Source organism: Cyprinus carpio, chromosome B4 (assembly GCF_018340385.1).
Source record: "Cyprinus carpio isolate SPL01 chromosome B4, ASM1834038v1, whole genome shotgun sequence".
Taxonomy (NCBI): domain Eukaryota; kingdom Metazoa; phylum Chordata; class Actinopteri; order Cypriniformes; family Cyprinidae; genus Cyprinus; species Cyprinus carpio.
The window spans coordinates 34,893,442-34,901,068 of record NC_056600.1 but is presented as its reverse complement, the minus strand read 5'-3'; the positions used below and the strand labels follow the sequence as shown (position 1 = coordinate 34,901,068).

Below are 7,627 nucleotides of genomic sequence, written 5' to 3'. Positions count from 1 at the left end.
CATTTAATATTAGAGTCATTTGCCAATGATTTCGAAACGATTCGTTCCAAGCAAGTTCGGAGTAAACCCCTCTTTTCCATAAGCCTACTCTGCTCTGATTGGTCAGCTGGCCAAGCCTGTTGTGATTGGCACAGAGAGGAGTCCTTGAGCCAGTTAGACAGTGCTACCATTGACAAAGCACCTTTACATAATACAGTAATTTAGTGCTCCAATCCGTTCTTATAATAATGACATAAAATACAAAAACACTTATTCATGTGAATCGTGCCCACAGCTAAAGTTTAGCTGCTAAACTGTGAACACTTGGTGGATACGTTAGCCGAGTGCTAACGTTACTAACTGATGAAACAGTTTGTAAACCAAAATATGTCTACTGTAATGTTTGAAGAACGACAGACAAAAGACGCTCTGTCTTAACTTTTAATCAGAACACAGAACAGCTGTATCACAGGCGCACCAGCCAAACTAACTCGCTAGACTCTCCCGCATTAACCCTATAACTGCCTCCAGCTGGAGGTTTTCCTCTGTTTCTTCTGAAGATAGGAAAGTCCACAATGAAATGACAAAGTTACTTGAGGAAAACAAACTGCTGGAAAATTTTGTTGAGTCTTGGAGAGTGTATGTCTCAAGAAGAAGAGTTTTTGAGCCAAGATTAGTCTGCGTTAATGACTTTTGATAGTTCTTACCCACACCAACCTTTTGGGTGGAATAGCCAATACCAGGCATGAATTTTTGAGTGGGAGACATTTTCTTTGTCTCCATTTATGGCCCATTTGCATGTTATGGACAGTCTGGAGGATTGGTGCAGTTTTACCCAAAAATATAGTACAAATAGTATGATGCATTTCACAATCACATAGTGTACATCATTGTTTGAGGAATAAAGAGCAGATCATTTTGATAACAAGAAAGAAACATATAGAAGATATTAAAGCAGAGATACATTCATAAACCTGAATATGTTTAGAGTTTATAAATAACGAGTGGTAACTAGGTTAATATAATATGGAAACATACTAACAACATATGCATATACCAGATACATTTGTAACTGATTAATTGTAGTCTAAATAAAGAAAACGTCTTTATGTGTGTGTGTTACGTGTATTGTGAGCATTGGGGTAGTTTGCTGGTCAGCCAGGCCATTGGTGCCTGGCACAGGGGGTCATTTACTTGTCTTTGGAATGTGTTTGAAGTTCAATGGAGAGATGAGAGTGGTGAAACTGTTTAGCATCTCCTTGATAGTGGGGGAAACATTGGCAATTTAGCACCCATATAAATGTAGAATGTGGGGCCATGTCTGTAATATATATGCAAATGTCAAAAGGCTAAAAGGGGTCTCTAAGACAAAGCCCCAATGATCATTCATGATTTTAAGCAGATGCTACACTTGTGATCAAATTAATAAAATATGTTTGCACAATTTACATACAAACGTGAGTAAGTCTTGGGAAAACTACTAAAGAAGGGGAAAAAATATAATGAAGAAGACTTAGTAAGCAGTGCTGGTGATAATGAAAAGGATTCAAACCCCCCCAGCTCTGTATATTTTGCATGTCTCTCTTTGTTAACACACCTGATTCAGATAATCAGCTTGTTAGAGGTGAGCTCCGTGTGTGAACTGTGTTCCCATTGACATGCTCCCTACTCCCTGAGCAGGAGAAGTCTGTTGAAGTTTACCTCACTTTGTAACATTCATTCACGGATTTGCGCTGTGCAACGTCTTCACACACGGACAAGTGTGACATCATATACTTCTGTAAATAAATACAGTTGAATTTCATACATTATACTATAATACAGCAAAACCTGGAATTTTTTTTTTCATCAAGGGAGTCAAGTTCTCAAAGTGCTTTAATTGAAGCTGCTACAAGAGATTTTCCTCATTTTTATTCATTCATCTGTACTTTTACTCTCACTTTGAAATAAACGTGAGATTCTTTTAAAGGAAAATCAGCATCTCTGCCGTGTTAGAGGATAGCCGGTTCCTCTTTTTATCCATGACATTTGAAGACTGCACTAATCAGTTTCTCACTGTCCACACTTGTGCAGGGGGCACAGAGAAACTTAGTTGCAATAACAGCCAATGAGGGAAATTGTGAAGCATGTGCCATCCAGCAGTGTTGTTAAAAGTACAGACTTTGGTACCAGCCGGTGCTGCAATTTTAAAAATGTCCATTTCCTGCTAACATTTGAGCACATTCTTCACCGAGCACTAACACAGAAGCACACAGGAACGTTTGAAAGCCACGTCTAAATAAAAAATGGCTTAAATAATTGATACACATGACATATTTTTACTTTAAAACGAAGTATGATAGACTTTTATCATAGCATTTAACGCGCACTGGATCGTATTGCTTGCATCCAGTATAAATGCAATATTACAGTAGTTTAAATCATGGATCCCTAACATGGAAATTTGATCTCGTGATTTGTGTCATGACATAACACATACTCACAGTGTGTGTTTGAAAAAAAGACGTAATCATTCTCTGCTCTTTGGCGGTCTGGGGTAAAATGCTCTTTAGAAAAAAAGCAAAGAAGTGAATGAATGAAAGAAATCATGAGAGCAACAGGAGATTTGAAGCTCATGGCAGACGCACCCAAGAGATGATTCTCCTTGTGATTTGCTGAATGTTAGTTCACTCAAATCTAAGTAACAAATCAGAGAACATGGGCTGAAATATTGGCTGTCACCAGCTTCTGTCGTCATGCCTGTCACAGTCACCACAGCACACTACATTTCCCAGACGCCCTCCTGGTTCACACCTGCTCACGTTACCAATTACCAGCCTACTAACCACCCGCACCTGTCGCTGCCAATCAAGACTCCCATAAAGCCACTTGCACTCCCAAGTATCTTTGTCTGTTCTCAAGGTTATCACTCAACACTCTTACCTGACTCCATTTACCTACCTGTGTTCTCCTGCGATCCCTTTGCTACCTTGCCATCTGAAAGACAAAGAAAGTATTTTTGTGACTAACTCAGCTAAGTTACATTGCCTGCATTATTGAACTGTTGTTACTTACATCCTCCTGCCGTCTTTATCCCCTACCCCTCTGTTGAATTAAGCCTGTTGTGATTTGACAATTACCTGAGTGTTACCCGTGTGTGTTGCTGACAGGCAGTGAGTCAAAAAAAGTGCGTAGAAAAGAAAAGCCATGCTTCTGAATGACAGATTCTAATGACGTCATGTAGATGGAGAAGAGAAGTTGTCCAAGCACTGAGCCTTGAGGAATCCCAGTAGCAAGAAGTTGTGACTCAGAAACCTCACCCCTCCAAGACACATTGAAGGACCTACACGAGAGGACAGATCCAGCAAAATGGGTACTGAAGTACTGGATATTTGGAAGCTGCTCTTGCCAGTCTCAGGGCTTCAGTAACCGAGAGCAGGATAGTCTCAGTTGAGTGGCTCCTTTAGAAGCCAGATTGGTTGTCGTCTAGGAGGTTGTTGTGTGCAAGAATCATAGAGAGTTGGTTGAACACAACTCAGTCATTTGTCTTTGCAATGAATGGAAGAAGGGTTACCGGTCTGTAGTTTTCTAAAAGTGTTGGATTTTATAGAGGGTTTCTTAAGCAATGGGGTTATCCTAGCCTGCTTAAATGCTGTGGGAAATGTGCCAGTGTGAAGAGAGGTGTTGATGATGTGAGTGAGCACTGGTGTAACTGAATAATAATTGGCATGAAAAATGTGATTGGGGATTGGATCAAGTGGAAAGGTAGTAGGATGATTGGAAAGGATATAATAAGTTTGGAGAAGATATGGGAGTAATTCCAAAAATGGCTATCAATGAACAAGGGGAGATCGAGTTACCTAAAAAAAAAAAAAAAAAAAAAACAGACAGTTTAAAAAACAGTGGACCAGAAGCCCCTAAGTGTAACAATCAGGGTCGTGTAGGCAAGGTCGGATCCAATTGCAGCTTTTTATTCAAACAAAGCATAGTCAGACAGCCAAAGGTCATACACCACCAAACAGTGTCCAGAGGGCAAGGCCAAAGAATATTCCAACACAGGCAATAGATAAAGGCAAGCAGCAAATGATCAGAGGCAAGATAAACAGACTAGGGTCAGAACAACAAGACTCGGGGCCCGTTCTTCGTATGTCGCTAACTCAGTTAGCTGGATTTAATGTGCATATGTGATTTGAACGTGGTAATGGAACATAAATGTCAAGCTCACAGTATTACACACACACTTATGCTGAGCCTAACAAAACTGCATTTTTCCATTATACAGGGGATTTTGATGGGATCCTGCTTGGAGACGGGCTATGCCTGCAGGCAGTATTTTATGACGCCCTTCCCTGACCCAAACCCTGGACCACAAAACCCGTTACAATGCAGCTCTAGCCAGGACAAGGGCACGCATTGAAATGACCTTTGGGCAACTAAAGGAAAGATTTCAGTGTCTGAAAAGTCTGAGGGTTGCACCTGACAGGGCCTGTGACATAATTGTTGCATGTGCCATATTGCATAACATCGCCACTATCAGAAAGGAGAAGATCCCTGTGGTGGGGGTGCAGCCTGATGATGACCTCCAGCCAGTGCACTTGGACCAACCTAGTGGCAGAGCTGCACGGGACAGAATTGTGGAACACCATTTTTGAATGTGTAATAAAAGACGACAAATATGCTTAGTTCCCGGAGTTTTATTTAAACAATTCTTTATAAAGAAAAGCCAGCAAGTCATCTTTTGCCTGCAATTAGAGATAGTAGTATTGGTGACTTTACATAACTATGTGTCAAATGGTGTATTAGCACTTACTCTGAAGGTCCTTTTGAAGCAACTCTAATCTCTAGAGCAATTTTTCTCTTTTTCAAGTTGTCAAGTTCAATTTCTCCTCTTAATTTGCGTTTATTCAGCTCAAAATACTTAATTTTTTGTTGAAGATGCCGTTTATAGAGGAAACGGATGTCAGCCTGTCATTTTGTAAAAAAAAAAAAAAAAAAAGGGTCAAAACATGCCTCATGCAACAAAAGTAAAAGTACAACACTGTCCACCTCTGTATTAGTTGTTTGTGCAGACTCTTCTGCAAGCCTTTCTCTAGGTGTGGACTCCTGCAACTCAAATTGCAGACAGAAAGAATAGGTACACAAGTAGGCTATATACAAATTAGTGTAAAGGTATTTATGCACTTACAGGTTCTTCCTCCAAAGGACAGTCTTCTGAGAGGGTTTCTTCACTGTCCTGTGCAATGGAAATAAATGGGTATTACAGAGTGTTGCACTTTCTTCCCTTTATGCAAGTTAGAAAAAGTACACAACTTACTGCATATGCTTCAGCCACCACTTGCATGGGAACAGGTAAAAGTGTTGGTGTATTATGTAAAACTGCAAAAAAGAGGGGGGGGGTTTGTGTTTGAAATTGTATACACTGTAAAAAATATAATGTGATCAATAACTCATGGGAACATATTTTGTATTAACTAAAAGTTTAGAAGTTTTCGCTTTCACAAAGAGTTGAAATGACTGTACCAGCCATTTGGATTATACTTCATTTGATGCAGCAACAAATAATTTTACAGTGTACTAAGAGAATTAAAAAGCTGATTTAGCCTACCAGTAATGAAGGTGTTGCTGCTACTGGTCCCTGTCTTTGGGTCTGAGGAAGAGCAGCCCCCAGGGATGCCCTCCACAATGGTTCGGTTTTCATTCAATCCAAGGGCCAGCTCCTCTGCTGGGGTATATTGTGGTGGTGCAGGACCACCACCTGTTTTTTTTTTTTTCAGCCTTTTTCTTGGTGGCTGTTATAAATAGACAAACACATCATTTAACAGTGGCTTTTAAAAAGAAGGAAAAAAGTGGCTTTTTAAAATAAAGACAGTATGAATTAAAGGCTACCATTTTGTAGAATATTCTTGTATTTCACTTTTACTTGTTCCCATGTTCTAGTGGGTCCAGTGGTGGATCTGACATTAAAGAAAGTAAATATTAAATTATTAAAATGCAAAAACACATACTGTAGAAAATGATAGAAACATCTACTATGGACAGCACTTAGCATTTAATTTGTCTGCTACTTTTTGCCAGCCCACTCTCCTGGCTTTTGCAGACTTTGAGGTGTTCCCTGTCGTTTTAATTAACGACTCAAATTCGGCATAACCTTCCATTAAAAGCTCTTGTTCTGCTTGGGAGAAAAATTTGGCACGTTCTTTGGCCATGCTGAACAGCCATTAGCAGCGTTGTTGATCAAAGTTTCTACTATCGATACATATCCCCTTTTAAGCCAACACATGAACGCGCAATTATCTCAGATAACTCAATCCAGCGATACTAATCATACACAACAGGTGTGTTCGAAGAACCCAATTAGCCGGATCATGATTAGCACGATGATATCATCTTGGATGTGTCATTTGATCTCGGATGTAATAAGCGACGTACGAAGAACGGGCCCTCGGAAACAGAATACAAGCAGTTGGTATGACAGCTAGGCTAATCAATACTGAGCACCTGTATGAAAGTGAGTGCAACCATTATAGTGTCTGGGTTATTGGAAACAGGAGAGTGTGTAATCAGACGGGATCTTGGGAAATGTCTTCTGGGGTCAAACAAATTGTTGGTCACACCCAGTTGCGCCACTATGGTTTCCAGACCCCCTGAACATCATTGACCCCCCTCGAATATGTTAAAGTAAATAGCCTAAATCTGGAAATAAATAATGTCCACATAATACATGAATAAATATGAAAAAAAAACTATATAAATAAACATAAGAAGAAATAATTATACAAGGAAATAAATGTCATCATAAATGCATGATTGGCTGAACGAATGAATGAATAAATCAATTTGGGAAAATATAATAATACATAAGGAAAATACGAATATAAATATAATTTGTAAATGTTTGTCATTTTTTTCTATATATATATATATATATATATATATATATATATATATATATATATTAAATACAAATATTATAAATTGCATTATGTATATAATAAAATTCTGAATAACACTGACATGTTTTATTATTATTTGTACGTGTTTCCTTTATGTAAATATCCAAGCGCTTTCTGGATTGTAGAGGCAGCAGCGCGTGAACAGGACTTTTATTTTGATCTGGTGGCATGGCGTCATAAGGCTGCGTCGTGCTCCTGCGTCTGTGTTTTAGCGGAAGAAAGGTTTGTAGACTTAATCATTTAAAATGTTTGAATTCATACAAATGCGTTCAATCTATTTTATCGTGTTTACAAGCGATGTAAAGTTGATAATCATCGAGTGTAACATTGTAATACTTTATCTAATATGATTGCAGGTTATTTTGTGTCAGTAAAGCACATCCGTACATTAGTAACAGATGAGGTGCGCTCTGTGTAACGTTAGCGATCTTTCGAAGCTCCGAGTCAATTGAATCAGTTGCTTCACAAAATGATTCACTGTTTTGAATCGCGGTCGAGACCTGCTGCTCGAAACAGTGTAAATGCAACGAGTACAACAAAAACAAACATGTGTGAGGACAACTATTACAAACAATTGCAAATGTGTTTTTGTAATGGCAAGTTTAAAGTACTATAGCAATTTTAAACGTGGAACTGATTAAATATACTTACCTTTAAATACCTAATGTTAATCAAAACTGATTAGTAAGTTAAACGTTTTAAATGATCTGATTAGA

At 38.7% G+C, this 7,627-nt stretch overlaps 1 long non-coding RNA gene across 1 annotated transcript; it reads right to left on the bottom strand.

Moving 5' to 3' along the window:
- Positions 1–4,517: 4,517 nt before the first annotated feature.
- LOC109052490 lies at positions 4,518–6,630 on the bottom strand. Its single transcript, XR_002011540.2, has 3 exons — positions 5,564–6,630; positions 5,273–5,334; positions 4,518–5,191 (listed from the first exon to the last, which is right to left on the bottom strand). It is a non-coding gene; the product is annotated as an uncharacterized LOC109052490 (long non-coding RNA).
- Positions 6,631–7,627: the final 997 nt, after the last annotated feature.